Here is a 14,263-nt window from a genome sequence, read left to right on the forward strand (position 1 = left end):
TTTTAAATCAAAAAATGTTGTTTCAACATATAGACCTCTTGAACTTCTTAATATGGACCTTTTTGGTCCTTCTAGGACCAAAATCTTAGGTGGAAACTATTATGGATTTGTTATAGTTGATGATTATTCTTGATTTTGTTGGGTTATGTTTTTGTCTAGTAAAAATAAGACCTTCCCGACTTTCAAACAATTTTCTAGATTGTTCCAAAATAAAATAAACTTGAAAGTCATTTTCATCCGATGTGATCATGGAAGAGAGTTTGAAAATCTTCTCTTTAAAAAGTATTGTGAAAAACATGGTATTGAGCATAACTTCTTGACTCATAGAACTCCACAACAAGATGGGTTTTGGAGCATAAAAATAAATTTTTAGAGGAGTTAGCGAGGATGATGCTTAATGAAGGTACTTTACAAAAGTACTTATATGCCGATGCTATTAGCACGACATGTTATGTTTTGAATACGATTTTGATATGCCCTATTCTAAATAAAACCCCCTATCAATTACTTAGAGATAGAACACCTAATGTTTCCCACCATCATGTCTTTGGATGTAAATGTTTTATTTTGAACAATGGAAAGGAAAATCCAGATAAATTCGATGCTAAAGTCGAGGAGGGTATCTTCCTCGGATACTCATAATCTAGTAAGGCATATAAGGTCTATAACAAGAGGTTACATATTGTTGAGGAGAATTCTCATGTTTCTTTTGATGAGCCTTTTCCGAAAAATATTGGGAAATGTATGTCTTTTCATGATATAGGTGTGTCTTTGCATGACATTCTTAATGAAGTCGGTCAAGGGATTGATCAACCTCAAACGGATGAAATTGAGAAATTAGAAGATGATGATCATGAAGAGGAAAAAGAGGAGAGTCCAACAGCAGTGGATGAACTTCCTTGACTTGGAGAACATTCAAATATCATCCTATTGATAATATTCTTGTAGATATCACAAGAGGCGTGATAACACGCTCTAAGATAAGTAACTTTTGTTATCACTTAACTTTTGTGTCACAGGTTGAGCCTAAAAATGCTAAAGATGCATTTGTTGATGAGCATTGGCTCATGGCAATGCAAGATGAGCTAAACCAATTTAAAAGGAATGACGTTTGAGACCTTGTCCCGCGTTTGAAACATCATAAAGTAATAGGCACAATATGGGTTTTTAGAAATAAGCTTGATGAAGATGGAGTGATAACCCTAAATAAGGCTCAGTTAGTCGCTCAAGGATATAACTAAGAGGATGGTATTGACTATGAGGAGACCTATGCTCCGGTCTCCTGACTTGAGGCCATACACCTTCTTCTTGCCTTTGCTTTCTCTAAGAATTTCAAATGGACGTGAAAAATGAATTTTTAAATGGTTATATTAATGAAGAGGTATATGTTACTCAACCTCCCGACTTTGAAAATCACGAGTATACCAATCATGTTTTCAAATTAAAACGCGCCTTGTATTGTCTCAAAAAAGCACCTCGTGCTTCGTATGAGTGACTAAGCAAGTTTTTTTATTAATCAAGGGTACTTAAGGGGAAAGGTTGACACTACTCTTTTTATTAAGCGACATGGAAATGATACTCTTCTTGTTCAAGTATATGTTGATGACATTATTTTTGGATCTACTAATATGCAATTTGTCAAAGAGTTTTATAAGGTTATGCAAGGAGAGTTTGAAATGAGCCTCATGGGATAGTTAAATTACTTCCTAGTTTTTCAAATCAAACAACTTAATGACAGTACATTTGTTTATCAAACCAAGTATTGCAAGGACTTGCTAAAGAGATTTGGCATGGTTGATGCAAAGTCGATTGATACTCCGATCTCTACAAATGGTAACTTAGAAAGGAACGAAAATGGTAAGGATGTGGCAGTGAAGAAATATCGAGGTATGATCGATTCTCTTCTATATCTCATTGCATCTAGGCTAAATATCATGTTTAGTCTCTATATGTGTGCCCGATATCAATCGCCTCCTAAGGAATCCCATCTCAAAGCCGTCAAACACATTTTTAGGTATCTTCATGGTACTTCAAATCATGGGCTTTGATATTCATAAGGTAGTGATTATAGCTTAGTTGGCTATACCGCTTTCCGATTTTTTCGGTTGCAAATCGGATAGGAAAAGTACTAGTGGGACTTGTCACATATTTTCAAATTCCTTAGTCAGTTGGCATAGCAAGAAATAAGTTTCAGTTGCATTGTCAACTACCGAGGTGGAATACTTAGCGGATGGTAGTTGTTGTGCTCAAATTTTGCAGCTTAAACAACAATTACTTGATTTTTATATAAAACTAAGTTGTATTACAATTACGTGCCATAACACTAGCTCCATTAACTTAACTAAGAACTCGGTGATACATTCTCGAACTAAGCATATTGAGATTTGTCATCATTTCGTAGGCGATCATGTTGAGAAAGGCGAAGTCGTTTTTAAGCATGTTGATAGTAAAAATCAACTTGCCGATATTTTTACAAAACCACTTACGACCGAACCCTTCTTTAGCATTCGAAAGGAATTAGGGATTTTTGACATCTCAACACTTTCCTAAATGTTATGATAATGCACTTTGAATATATCTTGTACGTCTAACCTTCCTTAAAAGGCATACTTCATAAGAGTGCATTCCTCATCATTTCCCGAGAAAGGTATTATCGTTTCATTTTCTGTTTTTGCGTAAGCTTTTTTTTTTCACATGTTGTTTATGGTCTATATTATTGATGTTCTTGACGTATAAGATAGTTCATGTATCTTCACTTCTAACAATGTCCAATTGATGTATGTCAATATATATGGTTAAAATGACTTTATTCTATCTTCATTCTTTTTGAAATATAATGATTATTGCATCGGTTTGTTATCTATTTTCTCATGCATTGTGATTGAACATGTTACATTGTTAACAATATTCTTGATTGTGTGTTATTGTTATGTTTTCATCTCTGTTTTTGGTTTGTGTAGTGGTACTTCGTTTATCGTCTTGCTAGAGCACATGCGTGTGCAACATTTCGGGAGCACCAAAGGCATATGTCACATAATCGTGTCGCTTTTGTAGCAGCTCAAGAGTTTTCTTTATATTGTATCCTTCATTTTTCATGTTTGTGTTGTGTTATTTGACATAAGTTGTGACAATTATGTTCTATTGTTGCACTGTTATCTTCTATTTACGTTTAGGAATTATTTTTCAATATGCAAGTCATTTTATGTGAGTGCTATCATATTAATGCTCTTATCTTTGGAAATCGCCTCAGTGTGTTACATTGATTTATGCGTGATTTAAGATTCTTCTCATGGATTGCTTTGTTTCTTTTTGATGTTGTCAAAGGGGGAGAAGCAAGATGGAGTTGGAATGTATATATTCAGGGGGAGCTTTTCATTGCAAATGCATCGTCTCAAGTTTTTCCATCATCAAAAGGGGGGGGGGGATGTGAGTGCAACTTATGTTAGATGTGTTTTGTATGATGTAAAAACTAGGATACTTTAGCGTTAATATATATTGAACATCATCCTTGGATTCTCTATGTGCACCTTAGAATTAGGAAGTATAAAAGTATTTTGGAAACAAATTGAAAAAGGTCTCATGCATCAAACATGCATGAAAAATCAATTTTTGTGAAACATTTTCATTACATGTCGACCTATGGAATACATTTTTTGGCTATAGGTCAACACATACATTATATAGGTCAACATGTATGCTGCAGTATTAAAGCATGTAGCGCCTGACTCATGTGTCGAGTCTTCAGGTCGACACATAGGCAGCGCATAATAGTAATAGGTCGACACATGACTTTAGACAGGTCGACCTATGCATCCAACAGGTAGAAACATAACTTTTATAGGTTGACCTATCCGATGTAAGTTTTCAAAAATTCATATTTTTTTCAAGTCCTTTGCATTCCTTTTTTCCCCTAAATCACCCATGCATATAAGTACTTTATACATGCATCATTCTCTAGTAAGGATTGATAATGTATACTCATAATCAAACTACCCATAATCATTTTTTGACTGGGTGCAATCTAGATTAGGATTGATAATGTCCAATTAGGTTTATTGTACCGAGAATATTGGGTTGAGATCTTTAAGGGATTTAAATAAGAAAACTGGGGTGGGGTTTTCCTTCAAGATCTTTAGAGTTTGAAGGTTTTGGAGAAGATTATGGAGTTCGGATCCGATCCAGTGAAATCCTTGGGACTAGGTGTGTCGTGCAAGGGAGTAGCGTGAAACGGTGGATCGTGTTGAGAAATGTTGCTTGAGATTTATTTAGCCGGGTGAAAGCCTAGAGACAAGGAGGTCGTGCAAGGAAGTAGCAACAACAGGTGAATTGAAGCGGCATTGTTGATAACTTGATCAATCTTTGATCAAGGTTTTTGGAGGTGCTAGAGTCAAGAACAAACTTAGGGTTTTGGGATTTGATTTCTCATCTCTATTATACATACATTTGCAAAATAAGATTTATTATAATAATATCTTAATTCGTATTCAAATTGAGGGCATACATACCCATAGCGAGGTTGATTGGGGAACCGCCTAAACAAATATTTGTGTACTCTCTCTATATATCTCTTTTATTTTTCAGTTCGGATATTGTTGATTACTTTGATCTCTTGTTTAATATTGTTTGGATAATAAGTTTTGAATCATTTGTTAAATTTGTGTTATTGTAGTAATCACATACCATTTGGTATTGAATGGATTTCTAAGAACTACAAACACTATACAAATATCTAAACTTTGTTGATCGCAACAAAGTGTTCGGAAAATTGTTTCAACTAGTTTTTTGGTGTGTTGTTATCATTGTAGTCGTGCAAGGAAGTAGCAACAACAGGTGAATTGAAGCGACATTGTTGATAACTTGATCAATCTTTGATCAAGGTTTTTGGAGGTGCTAGAGTCAAGAACAAACTTAGGGTTTTGGGATTTGATTTCTCATCTCTATTATACATACATTTGCAAAGTAAGATTTATTATAATAATATCTTAATTCGTATTCGAATTGAGGGCATACGTACCCATAACGAGGTTGATTGGGGAACCGTCTAAACAAATATTTGTGTACTCTCTCTATATATCTCTTTTATTTTTCAGTTCAGAAATTGTTGATTACTTTGATCTCTTGTTTAATATTGTTTGGATAGTAAGTTTTGAATCATTTGTTAAATTTGTGTTATTTTAGTAATCACATACCATTTGGTATTGAATGGATTTCTAAGAACTACAAACACTATACAAATATCTAAACTTTGTTGATCGCAGCAAAGTGTTCGACAAATTGTTTCAACTAGTTTTTTGTGTGTTGTTATCATTGTAGATAGACCTTTACTATAGTGGACTATTTAATTTGTTGTTTAAAGTGTTGTAAATAAACTTGTGGATTATTATCATACCATTGACACATTTACGCATATCTGAGCTATTCAATAGTAGGTTCGATTAGGAGATGTTTGATTGGGGAAATATTTGAAACTTGCTTTTGCGCCATAAACTTTTCTACACCAAATTTTTGGATGTTTTTAGCTTGAAATCTATTCACCCACCTCTAGATCTAGGCCTATCATCTAACAGATACTTCTGCGTATTTTGTTGTAGAGGCATCGTCTAGGGTTGTTGTATTCGACGCATTGGGTAGGCACGTTGCTAGCATGCAAAAGATTACCTTCTCTCCTCAATAGTACTGGCATGACCAAGTTCATTTGAGTATTTAGCTGGTTGAACTCCACTTTCAACAGTTCATGGCCTCTCTTGAGTTCCTCCATATCTTCTTGAGACATACTTTGAGTTTGTTCATGAGTATCAAGAAATCAGCTAGCGTGGATCACGATGGACAAGGGGGAAGAAATATGGGTTTTCGTTTTATGATATGCAAATGTATGTGCATGTATGCGGATGCATGGAAATGCATGGGTTTGCAAAAAGATTTTATGTTTCGTTTTCAAGGTATGCTAAAAGTTTTTTATGTAGATGCAATCTATGTGTCACATGCGGGTTTAGGTTATTGACAGACATAAGAAAACACATAGGGGTTTAGGGATAGCGAAAGATATAAGAACAACTTTTTTAGAGCGGCTCCATATGATAGGTTGGTTCTAAATCTTTAATACCCAATCCCCTCACAAGGATAACTCTATAATTTTTAATAAGTTCTAAGATTCATGGACCCTCCTTGAGAATATCGTCGCCTTGACGAAGAATCGTCAAACAATGATACCCTCAAGATGATCTCTTCTAGGTGATATCTTTGTATCCACCCCATGAGCCATACATATCGCAATTCAATACTTCACAACCATCGACTCCATGGTTCTAAAAAAGTTTCCTATAGTCATGGATCCTACTTAAATATTATATCGTCTTGACGAAGACTCATCAGACAATAATACCTCAAAGAGGGTATACTCTAGGTGCGATCTCCGTACCACCCCAACGAGGCATACACCTCGTAGGCCGATACTACATAATCACCATCTTAATCATAAGTTTTCCTCAGGATCAGTTGTAGAGCTTATCTCACATAGCAATCCCTGATCAATGTATATACAAATATGAAATGTTAGAAAATAAAAACATAAATAGAAAAACAAGACAAAACAATAAAAGAAAAGAAAATAATAAACAGACAAAACACTCAACCTAAAACTAAAGGGAATAGGCTTGAATCGCTAAAGCTCAAAGATCCCCAACATAGTCGCCAGCTGTTGTGGTGTGAAAATTACCTAAGCGTACGAACGTTCGAAATAAACTCAGAATCACCACCGAAATTTTATTTATTCCTAAGAAAATGGATAATAACAATAAACTCCTAAGGAAAGAGGATTAGATGGTCATCGTAACCAGTTTCAGGTTTGGGAGTCGGTTATGTGAGGGAAGGTATTAGCACCTTTCACGTCTATTATACTCAACAGGAACCTTCCAAATAGTTTTAGGGGAAAGAATGTTTAAGAGTGTTTGTAGTTGTCTAATTTCAAAAAGAATATTTACAAAAGGAAAAAAGAAAATTAGTTTTTTATTAGTGTGCTCGCCATGGTTTCAAAATACAATGAGAAAGTGAGATATTTGTAGTTCGTGTAAAAAAGTTTGTGGATTGATTTTAGATAATAGTGTTAGGTCTTATTATAGCGGTTAAACGTCTGTATTTATGTTCACACGATGGAGGCTTATGCATTGTTTATATTCACGTTAAATGGATTGGACTATTCTTTTATGAAACAAAGTTTGATTTGGGCACGCAAGGGCAAAAAATTAATTGATGAGTGGATGTCAATTTTAATTATGAAAGAAAGGCATTTTTTTGTCTTTTGTTATTTTTGATTTTTTTGGTGATTAAATATCATAATAAAAGTAAAAGAAACATTTTTTTTGTATTTTATTTTATAATAATCAAAATAAATAGCCTAAGCAAAATAAATAAAATGAGGTAAAAATCTAACAACATTAAATTAACTTAATTAACCAATTAAACTTAATGAAATTTCATATATTTATTTTTATTTTAAAAAAAAACTAAACTAAATTAAAACCAGGGTTATAAATAAGGTTGCAGAGGGGTGTGAATAGAAGTCATTAGGCTTAAGCCCAAAGTGCAAAACAAATCCTAATATTGTTAAAAGTAATTTTAGTAATTCAACTGTTGTAACTGGTTAACTCGGGGGGTGTAACCGGTTAGAGTAAGAGCAATTTCAGTTTTGGACTAAAGAACAAGGCAAAACTTCGAGGAAGTAACTGATTACCACTGAAAGTGTTTTTATTTTCATGTCAGCTGTAACTAGTTACATGTTTAGTGTAATCAGTTATAGACCCAAATTTTGTGTTTTTCAGTTATGTTACTACAAGTATTGGATTCAAATCATTTTTTAACACTTGTATAAATGCATTGGAGGCGTTCTCATCTTTAGCTAATGTGAATAACACTTTTCACCCTCAATTCTCTCTCTCTCTCTCAAATTTTCTCTTTCCCTTTACATGCTCCATATTTCTCCATCACTCACCAGTCTTGTGATTCCAAATTCCAACAAATATATCCCTTAGTTTAATAAAGTGAATGAATAATAATAAAATAATTGTCAAAAAGAAAGGAAGAAAGAAAAAGGAAGACTCAGCAGTGGGGGCATCTCCTTTTCACCTATTAATTTTCATTTTTTAAAACCACAAAAAAAAGTAAAAGGAACAAAGAAAAAACAGAAAAAGGAGAAAATCAAATCGTATTCAATATCCTTCCTCTCTCCTTTTTCTCTCGCCACTCTCAAATTCTTCTTCATTTCGTGAAAAAAAAACATATGAACATAAAATCAATACCAATCCCCCTAAAATCTTTCTCAATCTTTCTCTTTTGATTCATTCATTAAATTAATTTCTTCTCATACAAATCAAACAAAATCAGAATGATTAAAGAGTTACCGCAAGGGAGGGTGGAACAGAATAACCTTGACGATGATTGCAGGAGAGAGGTGGCACCGTTACACCGTCTAAGGGGCACTGTTGCGACTGTCATTGGAGAACAGAGGAGAACGTGAATGGAGGGAGGCTTACCATGAAGGAGGTTCGTGGAGGAAGCGTGGATTCTCCAGTGACACTCGCGGTGTGGTGATGACAGGAGGATTGCAGAACAACAAACTTTGATGGTTTTTCGTTCTTCTTGTTCTACTTTATGTTTGAATATGTGTTAATGTTTTTTTTTGGATTGATATGGTAATTAACTACTCTCAAAATAAAACTTTTACATCTTACACATGAAGTGTTTGATAAAAACTCTCAACAAAATTCTTCCTTTTATTTTTTTTTTATTTTTTTGTATTAGTTTTAATGTGGTATTTTTTTAATTGATTTATGGTTTGTGTAGGGTTGAAAGTGGTAGTGGTAGTTAAAGGCATGAAGTTGATTTGATGATTGGAGAGGTGATGATGTTTTGTAGAGTGGAAACTTTTACATCTTACACATGAAGTGTTTGATAAAAACTCTCAACAAAAATTTTTCTTTTATTTATTTTTATGTTTTTGTATTAGTTTTAATGTGGTGTTTTTTTAATTGATTTATGGTTTGTGTAGGGTTGAAAGTGGTAGTGGTAGTTAAAGGCATGAAGTTGACTTGACGATTGGAGAGGTGATGATGTTATGTAGAGTGGAATGGTGATGCCAGCTGTTGCGGTGTGAAAATTACCTAAGCATACGAACATTCGAAATAAACTCAGAGTCACCACTGAAATCTTATTTATTCCTAAGAAAATGGATAATAACAATAAACTCTTAAGGAAAGAGGATAAGATGGTCATCGTAACCAGTTTCAGGTTCGGGAGTCGGTTATGTGAGGGAAGGTATTAACACCCTTCACATCTATTATACTCAACAGGAACCTTCCAAATAGTTTTAGGGGAAAGAATGTTTAAGAGTGTTTGTAGTTGTCTAATTTCAAAAAGAATATTTACAAAAGGAAAGAAGAAAATTAGTTTTTTATTAGTGTGCTCACCATGGTTTCAAAGTGCAATGAGAAAGTGAGATATTTGTAGTTCGTGTAAAAAAGTTTGTGGGTTGATTTTAGAGAATAGTGTTAGGTCTTATTATAGCGGTTAAACGTCTGTATTTATGTTCACACGATGGAGGCTTATGCATTGTTTATATTCGCGTTAAATAGATTGGACTATTCTTTTATGAAACAAAGTTTGATTTGGGCACGCAAGGGCAAAAAATTAATTGATGAGTGGATGTCAATTTTAATTATGAAAGAAAGGCATTTTTTTGACTTTTGTTATTTTTGATTTTTTTGGTGATTAAATATCATAATAAAAGTAAAAGAAACATCTTTTTTGTATTTTATTTTATAATAATCAAAATAAATAGCCTAAGCAAAATAAATAAAATGAGGTAAAAATCAAACAACATTAAATTAACTTAATTAACCAATTAAACTTAATGAAATTTAATATATTTATTTTTATTTAAAAAAAAACTAAACTAAATTAAAACCAGTGTTATAAATAATGTTTCAGAGGGGTGTGAATAGAAGTCATTAGGCTTAAGCCCAAAGTGCAAAACGAATCCTAATATTGTTAAAAGTAATTTTAGTAATTCAACTGTTGTAACTGGTTAACTCGGGGGGTGTAACTAGTTACAGTAAGAGCAATTTCACTTCTGGACTAAAGAACAAGGCAAAACTTGGAAGAAGTAACTGATTACCACTGAAAGTGTTTTTATTTTCATGTCAGCTGTAACTAGTTACATGTTTAGTGTAACCAGTTACAAACCCAAATTTTTGTGTTTTTCAGTTATGTTACTGCAAGTATTGGATTCAAATCATTTTTTAACACTTGTATAAATGCATTGGAGGCGTTCTCATCTTTAGCTAATGTGAATAACACTTTTCACCCTCAATTCTCTCTCTCTCTCTCTCTCTCTCTCTCTCTCTCTCAAATTTTCTCTTTCCCTTTACATGCTCCAATTTTCTCCATCATTCACCAGTCTTGTGATTCCAAATTCCAACAAATATATCCCTTAGTTTAATAAAGTGAATAAATAATAATAAAATAATTGTCAAAAAGAAAGGAAGAAAGAAAAAGGAAGAGTCAGCAATGGGGGCATCTCCTTTTCACCTCTTTATTTTCATTTTTTAAAACCACAAAAAAAGTAAAAGGAACAAAGAAAAAACAGAAAAAGGAGAAAATCAAATCATATTCAATGTCCTTCCTCTCTCCTTTTTCTCTCGCCACTCTCAAATTCTTCTTCATTTCGTGAAAAAAACACATGAACATACAATCAATACCAATCCCCCTAAAATCTTTCTCAATCTTTCTCTTTTGATTCATTCTTATTAATCATTCATTAAATTAATTTCTTCTCATACAAATCAAACAAAATCAGAATGATTAAAGAGTTACCGCAAGGGAGGGTGGAATAGAATAACCTTGACGATGATTGCAGGAGAGAGGTGGCACTGTTACACCGTCTGAGAGGCACTGTTGCGACTATCATTGGAGAACGGAGGAGAACGTGAATGGAGGGAGGCCTACCATGAAAGAGGTTCGTGGAGGAAGCGTGGATTCTCCAGTGACACTCGCGGTGTGGTGATGACAAAAGGATGGTAGAACGACAAACTTTGATGGTTTTTCGTTCTTCTTGTTCTACTTTATGTTTGAATATGTGTTAATGTTTTTTTTTTGGATTGATATGGTAATTAACTACTCTCAAAATAAAACTTTTACATCTTACACATGAAGTGTTTGATAAAAACTCTCAACAAAATTCTTTCTTTTATTTATTTTTATTTTTTGTATTAGTTTTAATGTGGTGTTTTTTTAATTGATTTATGGTTTGTGTAGGGTTGATAGTGGTAGTGGTAGTTAAAGGCATGAAGTTGACTTGACGATTGGAGAGGTGATGATGTTATGTAGAGTGGAATGGTGATGCCAGCTGTTGCGGTGTGAAAATTACCTAAGCATACGAACATTCGAAATAAACTCAGAGTCACCACTGAAATCTTATTTATTCCTAAGAAAATGGATAATAACAATAAACTCTTAAGGAAAGAGGATAAGATGGTCATCGTAACCAGTTTCAGGTTCGGGAGTCGGTTATGTGAGGGAAGGTATTAACACCCTTCACATCTATTATACTCAACAGGAACCTTCCAAATAGTTTTAGGGGAAAGAATGTTTAAGAGTGTTTGTAGTTGTCTAATTTCAAAAAGAATATTTACAAAAGGAAAGAAGAAAATTAGTTTTTTATTAGTGTGCTCACCATGGTTTCAAAGTGCAATGAGAAAGTGAGATATTTGTAGTTCGTGTAAAAAAGTTTGTGGGTTGATTTTAGAGAATAGTGTTAGGTCTTATTATAGCGGTTAAACGTCTGTATTTATGTTCACACGATGGAGGCTTATGCATTGTTTATATTCGCGTTAAATAGATTGGACTATTCTTTTATGAAACAAAGTTTGATTTGGGCACGCAAGGGCAAAAAATTAATTGATGAGTGGATGTCAATTTTAATTATGAAAGAAAGGCATTTTTTTGACTTTTGTTATTTTTGATTTTTTTGGTGATTAAATATCATAATAAAAGTAAAAGAAACATCTTTTTTGTATTTTATTTTATAATAATCAAAATAAATAGCCTAAGCAAAATAAATAAAATGAGGTAAAAATCAAACAACATTAAATTAACTTAATTAACCAATTAAACTTAATGAAATTTAATATATTTATTTTTATTTAAAAAAAAAACTAAACTAAATTAAAACCAGTGTTATAAATAATGTTTCAGAGGGGTGTGAATAGAAGTCATTAGGCTTAAGCCCAAAGTGCAAAACGAATCCTAATATTGTTAAAAGTAATTTTAGTAATTCAACTGTTGTAACTGGTTAACTCGGGGGGTGTAACTAGTTACAGTAAGAGCAATTTCACTTCTGGACTAAAGAACAAGGCAAAACTTGGAAGAAGTAACTGATTACCACTGAAAGTGTTTTTATTTTCATGTCAGCTGTAACTAGTTACATGTTTAGTGTAACCAGTTACAAACCCAAATTTTTGTGTTTTTCAGTTATGTTACTGCAAGTATTGGATTCAAATCATTTTTTAACACTTGTATAAATGCATTGGAGGCGTTCTCATCTTTAGCTAATGTGAATAACACTTTTCACCCTCAATTCTCTCTCTCTCTCTCTCTCTCTCTCTCTCTCTCTCTCAAATTTTCTCTTTCCCTTTACATGCTCCAATTTTCTCCATCATTCACCAGTCTTGTGATTCCAAATTCCAACAAATATATCCCTTAGTTTAATAAAGTGAATAAATAATAATAAAATAATTGTCAAAAAGAAAGGAAGAAAGAAAAAGGAAGAGTCAGCAATGGGGGCATCTCCTTTTCACCTCTTTATTTTCATTTTTTAAAACCACAAAAAAAGTAAAAGGAACAAAGAAAAAACAGAAAAAGGAGAAAATCAAATCATATTCAATGTCCTTCCTCTCTCCTTTTTCTCTCGCCACTCTCAAATTCTTCTTCATTTCGTGAAAAAAACACATGAACATACAATCAATACCAATCCCCCTAAAATCTTTCTCAATCTTTCTCTTTTGATTCATTCTTATTAATCATTCATTAAATTAATTTCTTCTCATACAAATCAAACAAAATCAGAATGATTAAAGAGTTACCGCAAGGGAGGGTGGAATAGAATAACCTTGACGATGATTGCAGGAGAGAGGTGGCACTGTTACACCGTCTGAGAGGCACTGTTGCGACTATCATTGGAGAACGGAGGAGAACGTGAATGGAGGGAGGCCTACCATGAAAGAGGTTCGTGGAGGAAGCGTGGATTCTCCAGTGACACTCGCGGTGTGGTGATGACAAAAGGATGGTAGAACGACAAACTTTGATGGTTTTTCGTTCTTCTTGTTCTACTTTATGTTTGAATATGTGTTAATGTTTTTTTTTTGGATTGATATGGTAATTAACTACTCTCAAAATAAAACTTTTACATCTTACACATGAAGTGTTTGATAAAAACTCTCAACAAAATTCTTTCTTTTATTTATTTTTATTTTTTGTATTAGTTTTAATGTGGTGTTTTTTTAATTGATTTATGGTTTGTGTAGGGTTGATAGTGGTAGTGGTAGTTAAAGGCATGAAGTTGACTTGACGATTGGAGAGGTGATGATGTTGTGTAGAGTGGAAACTTTTACATCTTACACATGAAGTGTTTGATAAAAACTCTCAACACAATTCTTTCTTTTATTTATTTTTATTTTTTTGTATTAGGTTTAATGTGGTGTTTTTTAATTGGTTTATGGTTTGTGTAGGGTTGAAAGTGGTAGTGGTAGTTAAAGGCATGAAGTTGACTTGACGATTGGAGAGGTGATGATGTTGTGTAGAGTGGAATGGTGATGTTGTTTTTATGATAAAAATGGTAGAGAAAGCTATTGCAAAAATAATGTTATCGTGTGGTAGTCAAAAAATAACCCTGGCCTTTTTTGTTATTTTCTAACTGTGTGTGTGAGAGAGAGAGAGAGGCCTTTTTCTGAATTTTCTAGTTGTGAAATTGTTGGTTTTATATTGTAAAAAATTACTTCTTATTTATAATAGAAAGTTAGATTAAAGAAATAAAAAAGAAAGAAATAAAGTTAATCAAAATAATCAAAAATACCAAATTAAGGTATTATTTCTTCTTAAATTTTCCAAGATAAGAAAATTATATCAAAATCTTCCAAAACTTTTACTTGCTCCCTAAGATACCCGAATAAAAATAAAATAGAAACAAACAATTTTTTTTTGTATTTTTATTAAT

The sequence above is a fragment of the Lathyrus oleraceus genome, chromosome 7 (genome assembly GCF_024323335.1).
Source record: "Lathyrus oleraceus cultivar Zhongwan6 chromosome 7, CAAS_Psat_ZW6_1.0, whole genome shotgun sequence".
Lineage (NCBI taxonomy): Eukaryota > Viridiplantae > Streptophyta > Magnoliopsida > Fabales > Fabaceae > Lathyrus > Lathyrus oleraceus.